Source organism: Nelumbo lutea, chromosome 1 (assembly GCF_056320005.1).
Source record: "Nelumbo lutea isolate HS-2025 chromosome 1, American lotus-T2T, whole genome shotgun sequence".
Classification (NCBI taxonomy): Eukaryota; Viridiplantae; Streptophyta; class Magnoliopsida; order Proteales; family Nelumbonaceae; genus Nelumbo; species Nelumbo lutea.
Window position 1 is genome coordinate 32666885 of NC_142684.1, and position 20308 is coordinate 32687192.

General features: G+C 38.2%; 1 protein-coding gene across 2 annotated transcripts in view; it reads left to right on the forward strand.

The window, feature by feature from the left end:
- The window catches only part of LOC148874196 (uncharacterized), a 36517-nt gene extending 16481 nt beyond the window's left edge, over positions 1–20036 (forward strand). The window contains exons 2-4 of one of the 2 annotated variants that reach the window (XM_088964554.1): positions 1011–1227; positions 16560–16676; positions 19470–20036. The gene's annotated coding sequence lies outside the window, so the exon portion shown is untranslated. The remainder of the gene's footprint in view (positions 1–1010; positions 1228–16559; positions 16677–19469) is intronic. The other variant, XM_088964552.1, reaches the window with a different exon arrangement.
- The last annotated feature ends 272 nt before the right edge of the window (positions 20037–20308 follow it).

Below are 20308 nucleotides of genomic sequence, written 5' to 3' on the forward strand. Positions count from 1 at the left end.
GAGTTGTTTGTTCTTATAGCATAAAAAAAGAACAAAACTTAAAGGTAAAATAGAGGAATCCAGTCATCACTGTAGGAAGTCTAAAGCATCAAATTCAGGTATTTTGATGCCAAGCGTCAGATCTAAGAAGAATGAAACTAGCAGGATTAAACACCAAAGATGGTGAAAACATAACAGATGCAAACAAAAGAGTTGTGAATTAAAAGTGTAGATATGGTAGACAGCTAGGTAAGGTTATCTTAAGTGTCTAAATGACCTATTTCTTGCCTTACATATGTGGGGCGCAATAACCTGAGAAGTGGGTATATTGGAACCTGAACCCCCCTGGAAGGAGCCATTTAGATTCCAACCTGGTTTAATATAACCTTCTATAAATTGATCACTTTTCTGCATTTTTTTCCCTCTTGAATCATTACAATAACTTTTTAATACCTTCTAACCATACTGAAGTTAAAGACCAAGACCTTAATGTTTGGAACAGACCTGCTTTTGTACTAGATGCTTTACACCATTAATGGTATCGGTACCTCTCATTTGGATTTGCAAGTTTCTTGTAAAAAAATGATTAAAGTACTTATAATTTTCAACAAGTGGAAGATTGCAAATAATAAGATGAACCACTTTCAACTTTTTTCTTCAATGATATTTTCCATATTTCTTTCGTGGCTTTGTTTAGGATATTAGAAGTTAGGTTTCTATCTGAAAGTTGCTAATATTTGTGAATTGCGATGAACATGTGTGGTATTGGTAATAAGTTTTTGTGGCTTCAAATAAAGCTGGTGTTTTCAATGTATTCCCAACATATGTAATATGTTTATGAAAGTAGTTTTGTATCTTGTCATCAAATTATGCAGTTATATTCTAAAAATTGGATCATATTTTACAAGTTCTACTTTGTCATGTCTTGGGCTCTGCTCAGGTATGCTTGATTTAAATGAAATGATTGGTTACCTAGGGACTGGAATTATTCTATTCCTGCTTTCTAATATACTGATTTTCTAATTTTTCAGTGGTGTCCACCACTTTTGGGGGGTTTCCGGGCATTGAAGAGGCTTGTAAAGCTTCAGGCACCAGTAAGGGGCCACAATGTTAGAAAGGGGATGACATAGCAGTTAAGGTGTTTGCAGGCATTAGTAAAAGCCCAGGCATGATCTCGAGCAGGTTGCCTCCTTGGTTCTGATACATGGCATACTTACAACAAGTGCTCACTGCATGTTTCACCACCTTGTAAGCAGGCTTTACTTCTCCCACTTTATTTGTATTATAATTGAGTGCTCTTTCTGGTTTCTCTGGAAATTTTATATTTGACATTTCAAATACTTTACAGCCCTATTCAATTGAGGCAAGGGTCATCCATTGGGAGATCCTACCCTTGTGATCGTGCAAGAAATTAAAGAGTTAACAAAGACAAAGCTGGTAAATAGGGAGTGGGGGGCAGGGGAAATAAGGCAAATTCTTTGAAGAAAATTTGTCAAGGTTATTACCTTAAAATGTAAAATAATATTTCTATAATGCAGCCCAGTAGAGCAAGTAACAATGGCTATCACTGGCATAGTTGTCAAGGTGGCGCCTAGGCGAGAAGGCGCCCTTGGAGTCTCATCTCGCCTAATCGCCAAGCAGTTTTCTATAGCGTGTTATAACAAACTTTTATATTCTTAATTTGTTGAGGTTATAATTATAAAATAGAAAATTTTAAACTAAAATACTCATTTAGTGTGTTTACATACTAATTTCTTTTTGTTATTTTCTTATTTGTTAGGGTTTAATCAACAAAAGCATTGCTAAATGCTTTATTATACCCTTAAACACTTCAAAACCTGAACCAATAAGTAAGAAAGAACATAAAATTTTGTCCAATCAACACATTTTCTTCTTTTTCTTTACTAATTTTGTGTTTTTATATACTAATTTCTTCTTCTTCTTCCACCTTTTCTTTTCTTCTTTTCCTATTAACAGAAATAGGGGTTCAGCCCCTATATTTTTTGAATTTTCTGTTGTCGCTCGGATTGGCTGAGGGCAAACGGTAATTTTACTCCTAAGAATTGGTGTCCTGACCGAGGGCGTGTAGATGATCGTTAGGGGTATGTCGAGGTCGAGGCTAGAGGCCGAGGCAGACCACCTTGGGTGTTGAGGATACCGAGGCCTAGGGGCCGAGGTGGATGATCTCAAAAGGGTTGGTGACGAAGTCTGGATGCTTGGCTGGGCATACGAGGGGTCTGAAGTGGGCCCTACGAGTTTGCTCTGCAAGGAAAGAAGTGTTGGAGGCCTCGGATGAAGACCCGAGGTGAGGACTCTAATGGTCAAGTTAGTGTCCGCACAAGTAGAAGGTTTGATGTCGAGGCACACAGGCGATGTTACTTTTAAACACCCAGTCTTCGGTAAGAAGAATGCTAAGTCTTGGAGGTTCTAGATCCTTTACCCTGTGGGAGGTGCCTTCCATTTATAGTTGGAGCTGCCTAGGAGTAGTTGGGCTCGGATGGCCCAGATGGAAGCCATACGAGGGCAGGGCGCGGGGGTCCCGCGAGGCCGCACGGTGTCCTGTGATTGGTTCCGTGAAGCTGGTGCAGGGTAGCCCCATCTACATTGGATCGAGCCCCGTTTGGCGCATGTGGGCTGGACGCCTCAGCCCGAAATGGGCTGGGCCAAACTAGCCTACGTCATTTTCTATTCTTCTTTTTCTTCTCATGAATATGTTGAAATATGTTGATTTTCTATACTTCAACATGAAGTTTAAGTTTATACTTTTCGTATGAAAATTGTGGATATTTATTAAGGAAATATGATTATGGAACCTAGGGAATTACCCTAGGATACATGTTTTTACTTGAAAAAAATCCATCGCCTATGCACCTGCCTAGGCGACTAGGCGCCCCCCTGTCGCCTAGCCTCCCCTTGGCGCCTTGAAAACTATGATCACTGAACAACAATACATAATTTGAACATCACATCAAAACAAAAGGCCAAAAAATAAAAATAGCAATAAAAAGCACTATAACAATAGTTATATGCATGTATGACTCTGAACTTGTATTCTAGAATATAGACCAAAAAGAATGATAGAATCATCAACAAGCTAGGGAATAAAGCACACCCTAATGACATAACCATATTGAGTTGACATACATGGAATTCTAGAGAGCTGCAGGACTAGTTTCATGAAGTTGAATAAATTAAAGAAAAAACACTTAAAAGATATGGATAACCGACCTCCTTCATGATCAAATGGGGCATGTGTTCTGAAGTAAAACTATAAAGGCTCAAGATCTGACCTCTGAAAATCAGTTTTTAAGATCTGTTGTCCAATCTCACTGAAATGGTCATCTCCTGGTGCAGAAGTGTTTGAGAATGGATGTTTGTAAGGATTGAATATGGAAATGAGAATAGAAGTGGAACTGTTTCCATCTGAGCTGTTTCTAACTATCTATTATCTTCAAAAGAATCATTACAAGCGTACCATTCAAAGGGTGATATGTCTGGACACATGAGAATAGAAGTGGAACTGTTTCCATCTGAGCTGTTTCTAACTATCTATTATCTTCAAAAGAATCATTACAAGCGTACCATTCAAAGGGTGATATGTCTGGACACATGACAAATAAGTACATTCTGTTGTTTTACTTGAACCATGCTGGTTTGCTCATGTATATATGAAGCAAGAATGTACCCTTCATATATTATTTTTTGGCAATAAATGAAAAAGAAAAATTTATTAAAGAAGTAGAGAATAGAAATTGGTGACAAGATATCATCCCCCATAATGACCAGCCAAGACCCACAACAATATGACCCTTCACCCCTTTTAATTACAAGAATCTTTTCTCATGAAATACAAGAAAATGAAAAAACAGTACCAAAATTCAGCTCCCATACACAACACCAAAAATAAAACCACTAATTCCCCTAAAAGTCCTCAACTCATTACATAAGTTTGCAAAAAACACCAATCAGGACTACCTTTCGGAACTTTCTTTGTTCAGCGGATATCTCTTTTCCAAATCCCAGAACAATTTTCTCATCGTATCTTCCCCTCCTAAAACCAAAATTCCTAAAGCTTTCCGTACTTGGACCCTGGTTTCCACTACATTGTCCAAAACCACTTTGCCCTCTACCTTTCTAACTCTATCAACAATTTTTCCTTTACCTTCCTGCTCCTCTTCAGAATTTTCTTCCTTTAGAACTTCCTCCTTTTCCTTGCCTTCCCTTGAATCATCATCTTTTCACAGTCTTTCCTCTTCTCTCTGCAAAGTATCTTCAGTTTGAGCTTTAGGAAAAGACCCCAACTTTTTTCTCACCTCAGACTTTGACTTAGCAAGGGAATTGCTGCTTCCAGATGATTTATGTCTTTTATTTCTGAAAGACCCTAACAATTTTTGAAATTTCGCCCAGCCATCTAGCATGGTTCAGCCATCCATATATGGATCCTAACCCTTCCAACATATTTTTACTTTACTAGTAATATCATCCTAATAGTCGTCTCTATTAGTCTTAGAAAGCTCTACCAACTCATCATATAAATCATTTAAAGTACATTGAGTTTGTAGAGTTCGAGACCTTAGAGGCTTGATGGCAGTCCTTAGTGGGTGGTTCACATGTGGACCAACAGGGTTATTGGTGTTAGAACCCTCTGCTTCAGCTCCTCCATGTGAACACCGGTGTTGTTTTTCTTCCATCAATACTTTGCCTTGAGCTTCTAGGGTTTTCCGAATAAGTGCAAGCAACAACTCTTCTTTAGCTTGTTCACCTAATCTTCCTCTCATGTTTCTACCATGTAATGAGCCATTTGAAACCTGATGCTCTAATACCAAAACTGATGCAGTAGGGCTGAAACAAACTATGAGATCCTAAGGATTTGTGTGGCTCAAAAGAAATCTTCATTCATTCATTAGCTTCAAAAAGGAATAGAATACATCTATTTATAGAGTGATTTGTGTGGCTCGGAATACTGTTCACTATAATTACAAAAATGCCACTCCTTGTCTTGCACATCAAGAAACACAATAATTTTCTATCTACTAATGTAAATAAACTAAAAATTGAAAGATAAGGCCTACTAAACCAGTGGAACAAGATGTTATGACCCAGGCCCACATAGGACTAGTTAAAATGACGGAAATACCCCTGACCAGCTCAGTCCAAGTCCAAAGAGTCTTCCCATGACAAATCAGAACCTGTTTGTAGGCCTTCTTGCGAGAATATGTCTTATAATTCTTGGACCGATCCCCATCGTTATGGTTAGAGGGGATGGAGTGCTCGAGGTTAGGATTGGATGTTTAGAGAGAAAATTTGAGTTGGAAGAAGTAAAGGAAGCTGTATTTTCTATGGATAGATCAAAAGCACTGGGTCTAGATGGATTCACAATGGCATTCTATCAGCATTGTTGGGAGATATTGAAGGAGGATCAAATATTCGTTTTTGATGAGTTTCATAGAAGAGGAGTAGTTAACCGGGGGCTGAATTCCACCTTTATTGTTTTGACTCCCCATAAGAGAGAAGCTACCCATCTAGGAGACTATAGATCAATTCGTTTGGTGAGCAGTGTATACAACATTATTGCAAAGGTGTTGTTGAATAGGATCATCAGACAAGTGTTCTCCACCCTTATAGCACATAACCAAGGAGCTTTTGTGAGGGGAAGATGGATAGCAGATCAAATTCTAATAGCAAATGAGAGCGTGGAGGATTTCAATAAATTAGGGGAAAAGGGAGTGGTATGAAAGTTGGATCTAGAAAAAAGCTCATGATCTAGTAGATTGGTCCTTTTTGCTGGAGGTGATGATTAATTTTGGGCTTGAAGATAGATGGTGCAAATGGGTGATGGGGTGTGTTAGGACTTGCCATTAATCTATCTCGATAAATGGGATAGTGGTGGATTTCTTCTCGGCATTGAGGGGAATAAGACAATGTGACCCCCTCTCTCCTTTCTTTTTTACCCTAGTTGCAGAAGTTTTGGGGAACTTGATCTCTAGAGCAAATTCTAGAAGCTTAGTAAGAGGATGGAGAATGCAGGGAGAACATGCCACCTACTCACTTGCAGTTTGTAGATGACACAATACTTTTTTATGAAGGAGGAGATTTGAACTGGATTAGGAATCTGAAACTTGTAATACAACTATTTGAGCAAATGTTGAATCTAAAAGCGAATTTTGAGAAAAATTGCATAGTGGGAGTCAATGTGGAGGAAGAGGAAATTTTTGAATTTGTAGACATTTTGGAATGCTTAGTGTCTAATTGGCCTCTAAATTACTTAGGTCTGCGCTAGGAGACAATCCTCAACAAGACAGCTTATGGAGTCCAATCATAGGGAGATTTGAAAAGAAACTTGCTTCATGGAAGAAAATTTATTTATCTTTTGGAGAAGGAATCACCCTAGTTAGGTCTATTTTAGCTAACTTGCTTGTTTATTACTTGTTGATATTCAAGATCTGAACCTAGGCGTAGGTGCTTTTTATTGCTTGCCTCACCTAAATGCCAATAAATTTTACATCAAACCTTACACTATATTACAATATTTTTATATTTTTATATTTTTATCTCATAATATTAGCATAGTCCATGCTACGCCATAATATCATTTTTATTACTTCATAAATCAATATGCATTTGTGAGTTTTTTATATTAGGGTTCGAATGATACAAAGCTCTACCAAAAAAAGAAATAAAAAACTGAAGTTCAATGGAGTTTGAAGACTTCAAGATTTTTCAAGCGATAAAGAACTGAAGTTCAAAGACTTAGAAGATTTTGAAGACTTCAAAGGCTTAAAAGAGTGAAGACTTAAAGCAACAAATAACACCAGTCGAACACAGGTATGTTCGGCATCTTCTTCTTCTTCTTCTTCTTCTTCTTCTTCTTCTTCTCCAGAACAGAAATAGAGATCAGCACCTTCTTTTTCCGGGATAAGAAAGAACTCTCTCCTTAAATTTCTGATTCTTTTCCTTTCCTTTTTGGAACAAAAACAGGGGCTCTGCCCCTTAAAATTTTTGTTCTCCATTTGATTTTTTTTTTGAAATGGTCATCATTTTCAAGTTTTTTCTTGCATTTTTTTAAAACGATTATAGGGGCTTCACCCCTTCTCCTTCATTTATTGTTTTCTCTCCTTTTTTTGAGACAAAAAAAAAACAGGGGCTCCGTCCTTTTTTCCTTATTTGTTGATTTTTCCTTCTTTTTCTATGACTAAAACAGAGCAGCCTCTTCTTTTACTAGGCAATGGTTATTTCCAAGACACCATCCTTGAAGCAGTAGGAAGAAAATGGTTATTTCTGAGATATTTACAGAAGAAAAGGTTTATATTTGAGACACAGGCCTAGAAACAGTATGAAAAATATGTTTAGTTTTGAGATACTAGGTGACTAGGCAACCAAGTGCTCCCTTGTCGCCTAAGTTCGCCTTTGTGTCTTTAAAACTATGATGGGTGGCCAGTAAATGGGAAAAACTAATGAAAAACTTTCTTTGGGATCCAAGGGAGGAGAAAATGGACCATGGGGTTGGGTGGGAGATGGTGAGCAGAAATAAGAAGTTTGGAGGCTTGGGCATTGAGAATATAAGGAAGAGAAACTTGGCTTTGTTAGGAAAGTGACTATGGAGATTCCCTTTAGAAAAAGAAAAGTTGTGGGCTATAGTTGCTAGTATTCATGGGCTTGCGGATAATGTATGGATGTTTGGTTTTGGCCAGGACTACAAGGGCATCCCCTTGGAAAGCAATCCAAGTTATTTTGCCTTTATTTTCCCCATGGATCAGGTATGGTTTGCACTTATCCAATCTCATTAAGTTATGGGGATAGGTTTGGGTTGGGGAATGTCCTTTGAAAGATTAATTTCCAGCTCTCTTTGCTATCTCAATCCTTAAAAATGAATCCATCTCCACTTTCCTTGTACCCTCTAACTTGATTTCTGGGTTTGGTTGGAACTTGGGTATGAAAAGAGCCATCAAAGATACAGAAGTAGAAAGTAGCTTGTCTCTTTTGGGCATTTTGAAGGGCTCTTCTTGGACCCCACAAAGCCAAAACAACAGAATTTGGATCCCTTTCCTTTGGGTTCTTTCACTTGTGCCACCTTTTTTAAAGCCCTAATTCAACCGGTTGCTCCTTATGGCTTGTCTTATAGTTGTCAAGGCGCCCCCTGAGGCGACAAGGCACTCTTGGAGGCTTGCCTCACCTAATTTCCAAGCAGTTTTGTACTTTCTATTATAAAATATTTTTTTATTCTTTATTTTTTGAGATTATAATTATAAAATAGACATTATTAAACTAAAATATTCATTTTGTGTTATATACTATTTCTTTTTATTATGTTCTTATTTCTTAGGGTTTAATCAACACAAACATATCTAAAAGCTTTGTTGAACCATCAAAGACTTCAAAACCTGAACCAATAAGTAAGGAAGAACTTGATTTTTCTGTTCTCTGTTCCTATAACAAAAATAAGGGTTCAGCCCCTATAGTTTTTCTAACTTCTTTTCTTTCTTCTTTTTCTTCTCATGAATATGTTGATTTTCTATACTTTAACATGAACTTTGTACTTTTTTTATGAAAATTATGAATAGTTATTAAGGAAATATGGTTATGATACCTAGGGAAGGACCATAGGATCTATGTTTTTTACTTGAAAAAATCCATTGCCTAGGCGTCGCCTAGGCAACTAGGCAACAAGGTGCCTCAGCCTTGTCTTGGCGCCTCGAAAACTATGGCTTGTCTTTCTCTGTTAAAGAGGTTTGGTGTCAACCTATCCAACCAAATGTTGGGAGTTCTTGTTGGGAAGCTTTCCTGGAAAGAATCAACACAAATTATTTGCTTAAAAGAAAGAGACCTAATAGATGCTTTGGGTGTAGGTGGAACCCTCGACTGAATGTGCAAAGCTTGTTTGCTTCTTGTTCTTTCAACTAGCCAACGAAAAGAGGAAGGATCTTTTGGAGATGTGCAAGGGCTGTTGTTTTCTAGATTATTTGGGAAGAAAGAAACACAAGAATTTTTTTCAGTCAAGGAGAGAAGCTCAGAAAATGTGCTAGAAGTGATCCACATAAGGGTTGTACACTAGCTAAAAACTCTAGATTTGTTCATATACTTCTCGGTGGATGATATGCTAAAAATTGGAAAGAGATTGCGAGCTCAGTCCCAGCTAAGAAGACTTCCAAGTCCTGGAATTGGGGTAGTATTAAAGAATGAGCATGGGAATGTAATAGCTCTGTTCTTAGGCCCAATTAGAGTAGTTGACTCTCTTAGGGCTAAGATCCTGGCAGCTTTGGAAGGGGTAAAAAGCGCTAAAGACTTGAAGATTAGTAAGCTGATCATATAAGGAGATTCTGAGCTAGTAGTGGGCTGGTTAAAGAAAGACAACAATGATCTCTGGAAGTACAACAATGAAAAGAGAAAGTTCAAGTGGCTGACAAAGGATAGAGAAGTGCAAATTCATTTGCTGATGGGCTAGCTAGACAACGGGTAAGTAGGGATTATGTTTTTTGGGCTTAGTTGTAACTGCAATTTATTTCCTTTAGATGGCTTTTGGCCACCTTGGGGAGTTAAGAAAGTTTGGCTCCATCTTAATCTTTTTTCTTCATGGAAATGTTTGTTATTGATCAAAAAAAAAAAAGCTGCCTAAGTTCAAAAAGTATGCCTTTGTAAAAAGTTTTGACTGAAAATATGCTTGATTGTGCCCATTTCCATCTTTTTGAGTCAGAAAGCAAAATTTGCTGGTTTTGGATTAAAGAGAGGAGTTCTATGTTGAGACACAAATAAAGGGAATACAAGTGTACAAGAAAAGGCCACGTCATCCTTTGAAGAATGTAACTAACAGCCAACCACTAGAACAAACTAAATAACAAACTAGACAAGTGGACTGGACAAGTGGGGAGGCTGGTATAACAGAATTGTAACAACAGTATATAAATAAGGAAAGGAGGTTAGGAGGGGATTATGGATTTGGGGAATACAATCTCTCTTTCTTTCTCTCTCTCTCTCTCATTCAGGAGGCAGGCTCCCTCTCCCTGAGTTAGGCAGTACCTAACAAGTTGGTATCAGAGTCAAGATGCCAAGCACAAGGTCATCAGCAATGGAGAACAAAGTCGACAACATGGAAGGAGAAATGCAAAGAATATCAGCTGATGTCAAAGAAATCAAAGAAAGCATTGCATTCTTGCTGGAACGACTGGCACCGACACCACCTGTGCCAAATCAGGAAGAGCGCAGTGACACCAGTCATCGAAGTGGATCAAGAACAGCAAGAATTGAGTTTCCCATCTTTGCAGGGGGAGATCCTACTTCCTGGCTTCTGCAAACAGAAAGATACTTCGATTATCACGACACACAAGGACCTGATCGTGTTCCATTAGCTGTTGCACACCTGGAAGGAGAGGTGATCGTCTGGTACCAGTGGTACCGGCGACGGCACCCAAGGGCCACATGGGCAGACTTCACCGACGCCTTAACCATGCGATTTGGAGTCTCAACTCTTGAGAACTATGATGAAAGCCTCGCTAAGCTACGACAGACCGGCTCCGTCCAAGATTATCAGATGGCGTTCGAAAGATTGGCTGTGCGCGTGCAAGGCTGGCCAGAAAACGCGCTTGTTGGCACTTTTGTTGGTGGACTCGGGGAAGAATTGCGGCTGGAGGTAAAAGCCATGCATCCCACCACCGTTCTTGAAGCAGCAGCATTAGCTCGACTACATAAAGACAAACTGAGAAGGATTAATTGACCTTTGGGAGCTACGATCAGACCAGGTATACCGAACCAAGAACCAGGTATCTTGGGTAAACCGGAGCCCAGACCAGGAGTAGGAATCACAGGCAAGGACACCAATTCTGGCTCAGGCCCTGACTCAGCCAATAGGTTAACCTAGGCTGAGATGCAAGCCTGACGGGAAAAGGGCCTTTGTTATGCATGTGGAGACAAATTCGGGCCGGACCATCATTGTAAGATCCCTCAAGTTTTCTTCCTTCAACCTAAAACCGAATATGTCAAGCAATCAATAGACATTGAAGAGCCAATGGACAACCAAGAATGGGGGCAATGGACAAAGGAATACCCGGAAGTATCCCTGCAAGCCTTGATCGGTCTTGCTTCTTCTCAAACTATGAGAGTAACCGGACTGGTACAAGGGCGCCATGTGTCGGTTCTGATAGACAGTGGCAGCACCCTCAATTTCATTACCCAAACATTGGTCAAACAACTAGGGATTCCGGTCCAACCATGTGCAACCTTTCGGGTGCACGTAGCTAATGGGAGCAACCTGGTGTGTGACAGTACGTGCACAGAATTAAAGATGAAGATACAAGGACATGAGTTCGAGGTAGATCTGCACCCCGTGGAAACCAGTGGAGCAGATGTAGTTCTCGGAGTCCAATGGTTAAGGCAACTAGGGCCGACGATATGTGATTGGGCCCGTCTCACCATGGATTTTCAAGTGGGCAGCTCATAGGTGCATATTCAAGGGCAGTTGTCCAAGGGTCCAGGACCTATTAACCTCGCCTCCCTAAGGAAACAAGCAGCAGACCCAACCCACATCGTTTTAATGCAGATAGACTCCCACAGGAATGGCTCCATTCTAGCCCAAGGAAGCAAATCTGAAGAAGGCCGTACACAACTACAGCAGCTACTTCAGAAGTTCTTAGTGATCTTCCAAGAACCTAAGGAACAGATTTCAGGTGGATACGCAAAGGGAATCACATCGAACCAGAGGCATCGGTGGTATGGTCAGGCCTCCCAATTGAGGATGCAACTTGGGAACATTACTTGGATTTACAGAATAGATTTCCACATCTAGACCTTGAGGGCAAGGTCGCTTTCAAGGGAGGGACTGTTGAGACACAAATAAAGGGAATACAAGTGTACAAGAAAAGGCCATGTCAGCCTTTAAAGAATGTAACTAACAACCAACCACTAGAACAAACTAAATAACAAACTAGACAAGTGGACTGGACAAGTGGGGAGGCTAGTATAACAGAATTGTAACAACAGTATATAAATAAGGAAAGGAGGTTAGGAGGGGATTATGGATTTGGGGAATACAATCTCTCTCTCTTTCTTTCTATCTCTCTCTCTCTCTCTCTCTCTCTCTCTCTCTCTCTCTCTCATTCAGGAGGCAGGCTCCCTCAAAAGAGTCCCTGAGTTAGGTAGTACCTAACAAGTTGGTATCAGAGCCAAGATGCCAAGCACAAGGTCATCAGCAATGGAGAACAGAGTCGACAACATGGAAGGAGAAATGCAAAGAATATCAGCTGATGTCAAAGAAATGAAAGAAAGCTTTGCATCCTTGCTAGAACGACTGGCGCAGGTGCAGTGACACCAGTCATCGAAGTGGATCAAGAACAGCAAGAATTGAGTTTCCCATCTTCGCAGGGGGAGATCCTACTTCCTGGCTCTGCGAACAGAAAGATACTTCGATTATCATGATACACAAGGACCTGATCGTGTTCCATTAGCTGCTGTGCAGGTGGTGCCTGTGCTAGTCGTTCCAGCAAGGATGCAAAGCTTTCTTTGATTTCTTTGACATCAGCTGATATCCTTTGCATTTCTCCTTCCATGTTGTCGACTCTGTTCTCCATTGCTGATGACCTTGTGCTAGGCATCTTGGCTCTGATACCAACTTGTTAGGTACTGCCTAACTCAGGGACTCTTTCGAGGGAGCCTGCCTCCTGAATGAGAGAGCAAGAGAGAGAGAGAGAGAGAGAGAGAGAGTATTCCCCAAATCCATAATCCCCTCCTAACCTCCTTTCCTTATTTATATACTGCTGTTACAATTCTGTTATACAAGCCTCCCCACTTGTTTAGTTTCTTATTTAGTTTGTTCTAGTGGTTGGCTGTTAGTTACATTCTTTAAAGGCTGACGTGGCCTTTTCTTGTACACTTGTATTCCCTTTATTTGTGTCTCAGCAGTATATAAATAAGGAAAGGAGGTTAGGAGGGGATTATGGATTTGGGGAATACAATCTCTCTTTCTTTCTATCTCTATCTCTCTCTCTCTCTCTCTCATTCAGGAGGCAGGCTCCCTCGAAAGAGTCCCTGAGTTAGGCAGTACCTAACATTCTATCACCTGCTCCAACTCCTAGTCATTGATTTTTCTCCTGAAAACAGGGGATCAAATGTGCTCCCACACCAAAGCCTGTTTATTCTCAACTGTATTGAACAAGAAAGGGAAGCCTTCTATTAGAATAGTGTTCCCACACCAAGGGTCCAGCCAAAACTGCAACCTGCTTCCATTACTAGGTTTATATTTTAATTATTTTATTAAGTGGGGATAAGCTTTGTAAATGCCTTCCCAAACTCCACAACCATATGAGAATATGAGACAGCAGCATCCCATCCATTAGCATTAAAGCCATATTTTTCAGCTTTTATTGTCCTCCATAACTCATTCAATTCTGAAGAAAACTTCCAAAACCACCTTTCCAACAATGCTAGATTGAACAATTTCACCTTTCTAATTCCCAAACCTCCATGGGAAAGAGGTTTGCATATCTCTTCCCAGTTCACCAGGTGGTATTTTGATGAATCCTTTCCAACCTAGTCACAAGAAATCTCTCATTCTTTTTTCTATTTTCCTTGCATAATTCAAAGGCAATGCTGAACCTCACCTTCCAAGTTAATTTGCTCTCCATTGTGATCTCTTCCAACTTGTATTCAATAATCTTGTAATGCAATCCAATACTCAATCCTAGATAGTTATAATTGAACTTATATTCTCTCTTGTGTCACCGGATAGCAATGATGAAATATGTTAATGAATTTCAACTACTTAACATAATATTCTATCATTAGCCTCTCCAACAAACTATTTGGAACCAATAAAACTGTGTTAACCCCATGCCTGCTTGGGTTGACTGAAGGAATCATATCCCTCTTAACAACCAAAGGAAGACTTGACCTTTCTTGTTTTCATCAGGCAACTTACCTGCCTTGAGACCCATATCTAATACGACAATGATGCTGTGTACTGGTTATTTGAATCTCCATTGGACTTTTGCATCATTCATCCCATATGAAGAAGGGAGGGGAAAAGGTTTTGGTGGTAAGAAAGAAAGCAATCCAAAGACAAAGGTTTTGAAGAGGAAAAGAAGAGTCTTTCAGAAGTTTCAAGAGAAGGGAGACTGGATTTGGGTGAAAACTAGATATGAGAGTTAAGGAACGGAGGCTGGGCTGAAGGATTCTGTTGCTTCTGCAAGTACTAATCATTTCTTGCAACAAAATATGTGAGAAGGAAGATAGAACAGGGAAAGTGTTAAATCAAAAGAGACCAGAATAGAGAATCATTCGTTGGATCTCTTCAACTTGAATAGTGACCCCAAATCAGTTGCTATCCATGCATCGATGTCTCAGATTAATGAAGTTGATGCAACCGGGTTGGTTGATGGAAGCTTAAATAGGATGCATGTGAGGATAGAGGTTGAGCTGAGAAAAGGTGCACAGATTGACACAGGTGGGGGTGAATGATTGTGTAGGTGGTGGTGAAGAGGGAGTGACCACAAAGGAGATATGTACTATGTAACTCCGGGATTAGGGAATGAGGTGGCATCTGAGGAAGCTAGTGGTGAAGAAAATAGAGAAGTGGGAGGCAAGAGAACGGAGGTTTGAGCGAAGAGAAAGTTTGTAAGTGAGCTTGCCAGGGGTGACCGAGTTGCTAGAATATATAATAGAAAGAGGAGGTAAACCAAGCTGTAGGGGCTGGTGATAACACTGCTGGGACAGAGGAGGGGGAAGAAGAGTGTGGAGTGGAAGAGAGGGGAAAGAAGTAGAGTTGGTAGATTGATGAAAAAAAAGTGGAGTTGGTAGGAAGTGTGGGGGGAGTTGAAACTACAGGTTACTTAACACAATTGTTGGCAAATAGGTGGAGGTGTCCAAGTCTCTCTGCTTATTTTATGTGGGTGGTGAGGACTTCGCAAGGAGAGCATGAGCAACTAGATAAGAGAAGAAAGGAGGAGAAACTTAGGAAGAAGTCATTGGGTGAAAGGGGTGAAGATTAGGAAGAGGACTCTGAGGGGAGGAGAATAGGTCTCATTGGTGAGAGGGTTTGGGTGTGTGTAAGGAGGGGGTAGTGAGAAAGTATAAAAGTATTAAGCTGGATTGTGAGGGGCTGAAGGGAGAGGACAAGGAGACTAGCAGTGGAGGCTTTCAGCTAAGGGTTTTTTTTTTTTTTTTAAATTTTTTTGATCAGCAATTCTAAATTCATTCATTAATTAAAAAAGTATAGTACAGCAGGCAAGGAAGATCCCCAGCCACCCTTTTTAGAATTACAATTCCTTTTTACAATTTAGCCCAAAACAGATGTTTTCTATTTACCCCTTGCTTAGCCAAGCAATCTGCTAGTCCATTGTTGTTCTTCTAATGCATCCAAACGTGGTTTTCACTTCTTTTGCAATTGCGTCAATTAGTAATTTAAAAGGCGTGGCGTGCCTGGGAGCACATGCGAAGCACACCGATGCTCCGAGAACCCCGTATTTGCTAATGCTGTTCATTCATTCATTTTAATAAAATATCTTCTTAAAAGGCAATTAAACTTATAAAATCACTGTTATGAGAATTACGAATTTAAGACCCTAACATGGACTTGTTTGATCTTTCCTTGAGGGGTGTGGCACAAAGGCGGCTTGTAGAATTAGGAATGTAATATGTTTTACATCACATTAGCTATTTGAAGTAATACAATTGAGGAAAAAAAGAGATTGTGGGTTTTACATGCTTGAAAATGTTTTATATGTTTGATTTTTTTTTTTTTAATTTTTATTTGAACACGCTTTACATGTTAGGTTTATGTATTTTAATTCTAGATAATAGGTTTTCTAAAATATTTATTTTAAAATTTAAGTTTATATTTTTTATTAATATTATGCTTAATATAATTTTTTGAATTTTTTGCATTTTTTTAATTTTGGCTTTTTTTTTGAATTTTGCTGTCATTGTTATTGATTTTTTAGCTTTTCTTTTTTTTTTTTGTAATTTTGTGCCTTGCATCTCAGGTGCAAATTGGCCCCCTACGCTTTTTTTTGCACTTGGCGCTTTTTAAACACCAGTGTCAATTTTCCTTAAAGTCTACCTGTAACTACTCCAAGCTCTTGGTGTCTCAGTACTTGGCCAAGTTTGAGTCCCCTTCCGCTTCCATTTGCTGAAACCTCAATTGCTTTTCTAACCTCAGCCCTTGTAGTAGTGCCCAAACTTCATCTTTGACAGAGTCTTCAATACCAATAGGGCGTGAGTAGAATGCTTTTATTACACCATTTGCATTTCTAACACTTCCCCCCTATACCTGCTAGGATAGTGGAGAGGGTCACTTTGTGCAAAAAGAAAAGGGAAAGGAAAGGTTAGATCTGTATCCAATATACCCCTCCCAAGACTTCAGATGGCTAGGACTAACATTGGATATTGACTTTTCTGTGTGCTATTTTTCTTCCTATATGTATGTTTTCTGCTATTTTTCTTTTTCTTTTATTCCTCAGTCACGATCCTTGTATTTCCCTTGGCTGCAGATAAGATATCCTTGTTATCCTTAAATGTGCCAATGCTTCTCATTTTGGTTTCTATTGCTATTGGCATTGTTAGTTTTTCCTTTTGCTTCATAAAATTTTAAAATGTAGGGAGGGCTGATGCAAACTCATGATGAGGAAACCTACAATTTTCTCAAGTACTCTTCAGTCAAAGTTTTATTTTGTCTCCGATCTGCTGGGAAAAAACATAGCTAGGCCAAACAGCAGGTTAGACCTAAATCGTTATCTTGTCTTCATCTTTTACCTTTGGTTTTACTTCAGGTTTGGTTGTTTTAAATATTGAATGAATCATTCTCTATATCATGTATGGATAGTATAGATGCTATTTATAGCTTTTTGGGATTGCCCTATATTAATTAGCTTAAGTGCAAGTCCTTAATTGGCATTCATTGATGTGATAACAATTGGCATTTATTTCCACCAATCTTTCAATGGATACTTAAAAATACCATTTTCTTCAGGAGGAATCCACAATGTTTACTTGAATATTTGTCTTTTGGGCTGTTGACAACTTTTCCTATTTATGTAGTTTACTAATAATATCTTCACCTAGATGTAATTGGAGTTCCTGACATTTTATGTAGGCATGTTCTTGTAATGTTAATGACAAGCATAGCCATTGTGCAGACTAAGATACATAGGCAGGACTGTTATATTGAGCAATCTTTCCTTGGATTTTAATTTTTTAATGGAAACAATTAGTGCATAGCAGAACTCACTTCCCTAGTAAATTTTGACTCTTTACAATCATTAAATCATTGCCCCTAATGACCTCTTGCTTCTTTTTCATGAATTATTTCCTAATTTTGTTTACTAGGATAGTTTCTAATTCTAAGATGTTCCAAAGTTTTGCTCATCTTTCTCATATTTTTTAGGTCCTTTCAACTTTTTATGCATTACCATTATTTAGTTAGGGTCTTTCATTAATCTAAATGAGGTTTTTATTTTATATTTAATGTGGCTAGATGTTTATCCAATGCTATTTCCTGGGTTCTTGAATCTATAATTTCATATTAGTTATTTTTCATAAAAGATTAGAAATGATTATAAATTAAAAAAATTAATTAACAAGAACTTTTGGTTACTTACCTATTCCAATTTAATCTATACTACTATTAAAAGTGTGAACTGGAGTGAAACTTTTGTTTGACTAAAATACCCCAATTTTTGAATTGGTCCCTCTCTAACTGTAAGGATAGAAATGTAATTTGAACAACCACTTTTCTCTTCATTCAAATCCCTCTCATTACGTCTTATATTTATAGTATTAACTCATATTACCATTCATTGAATTCTATTATTGACTAAAATACCACTATTTTTAAATTTGGTCCCTCTCTAATTGTGGAGGCACAAAATGTAATTTGAACTAATGCATTTCTCTTCATTCCACTGGCATTCATTAAATCTTATATTTAGGGTATTAGCTCTCCTTTCATTGAATCCTATATTAATTACCCATATTAAAGAAAAACAAGTGTGACAAAGAATAATTACTTTTATTGATAATAGAAATACATAATTTTTATAGAAAAAATAACAAAGTTTGTTAAATTGGCAAAACCAGTGATGTTTGTCACACTTAGTGATTGGGGAGGAAACGAATTTCTTTTGGAGATCGGCTTCTATCAGGGCAAATCTGTGCCCACACCATTCTAACAGCTTTTTACAACCTTGCATTGGGAATATCTCTTCATGAAATAAAGCATACAAGTACGGAGATATTCTCAATGCAAGGCAGTAAAAGCTGCTCGAATGGGCTTTGCCCCGACTGAAACCGAATTCTTTCTTTTGGACAAAATTGTCCAAAAAAAATATAACAAGTAACTTTGAAAATACCTTGAATACATTGAAACCAGAGCTCCGCTCAATCTCTCTAGGCTGTAAACTCATCTCCCCTAAATGCCAATCAAATTGCAGTCTTTCCCTTTTCTTCAATTATATGGAAGAAAAACTTTTTTGGGTTTATCAAAAAACTTTTTTGGGTTAAAATGTGTCGATTATTGATGTCATAGTTTAATAATAAACATTAAAAAATAAAAATACAAAAGTATAAAATGTACAAAATAAAAATTGTAGAAAACATTAGGGCACATCTCTATTATCATATATTCATCATATTAAATAAAAATAAGTGTGAAACATAAGAATAATTTTTATAAATATAAAAATATTAAAAAAATTATAGGAAATCTTGAAATCATCATAAAAAATGCCACGTGCAAAGGCGTGCATACTTGCAATGTATCAGATACGGGGGCATTTGCATTTAATCTATCATTCTCAACTTTTCTATTCACAAGAAAGCTGGGACAATCTATACCTATCATAAAAAAAAGTAACTGAAACGCTCTTGGGGCTTATGGTCACTTGCCCTTTTTTGTGGTGAGTTGGAAAATGAGATTCTCATTCCTAGGGGGCTGGAATGAGAATCGAAATTCCATTCAACCAAGTGGCTCGAATCAAAATGACCGGTTGGATTTTGGTTCTTGAACAAGGCAGATCCTAAAGTTTTAAGCAATCTTTTCTTTTAGATCAGTTTGTTGTAGAATCTGTTTGCTTGGGGGAAATTTGCTAGACTTAACTCCTTGTATAGAAAACAATAAATATTTGAGTCCCCTTTTGTAGATTAGCCAAGACTGGTATGGAGATAATGGTAGATTCGGTCCTGGACCATCCTCTTATTGATGGTTGAGGTGCAACTCGTACATGGTAGGGCTATAATTAGGGTTTAAATGGAGCAAATTCGAATATTTGAATTCGATTCTGATTAAATACAATGGCTACTTGAATCCGATTCGATATGTGATGGAGTTCAAAATCGACAAAATGAATTTGAATTAGTTTAAACCATCAAATATCTGAATTCAATTCAAATTTGACAAATAATGACTAGGGTGTGGGATTCAAAGTTTCAAACTAGAATAAAACTTACCTTAAGTGTCTTTGTCGATATACTCTTTGCTTCTTTTGTTAAACAAAATTTGTATGCTTCTTTAGTGTAAAGCTTTGGAGCCTGCAAATGTTAAGAGAAAGCTTAGTCCTCGCTATCTCAACTTGTGGTGTCACCCAGGAAGGACGACAATGTTGAAATTAATAGGGAGATGAAGTGCATTTGACAAGAACCAATATGACAAACTAGGACAGAGGATCCTCTTTTCATTGAATATAGCAGCTCCAACTGACATTGAAGATCGGAATTTTCATGACCATTGATGATTTCACTTCACCTGAGAATATGAGTAAACACACGAGGGAAAAAATAGCAGCAGCCGGTAATGTTATGTGCAGTGACAACCCCTCCCCTCCATCCCAAATATAGAAGGGTAGGTATTCAAAGTGTACAGACCTAAAAGAAGAAACGGGGAGGGATCATTGACAGAGGGAAAATGGAGTGAGTATTGAGAGAAATCCCTCTCTTCTCCAAAAAGCTAAAGGCTGATAGTTGACAATTTTTTCTTGATATCACATATATTGTATATAATTTATATTTAAACTGCATTTATAATTGGTTGATTGGATATTTAACGAATTGAATCTACTTTATTTGATTTGATTTAATTATGTTTAATTCGAATTCGGATTTTTGAATACTGTTTACACCCCTACTATAATAAGGTTTGAATTGGATGCAAATCCAATCCAAGTATTGAAAACCTTGAATCCAATTCAATTGAATACATGTGTCTTAGCTCTGATTTGGATCCCATTGGACTGGGATCGGATTTGGGTTAATCCGAGTCTGCTTTCATCTTTAAAATAAATCAAATGGTCATTTGCTAAGACACACCTTATAGTTTCACCTGTTTACTTAAATCAACTTCTGTCAATGACCGCTT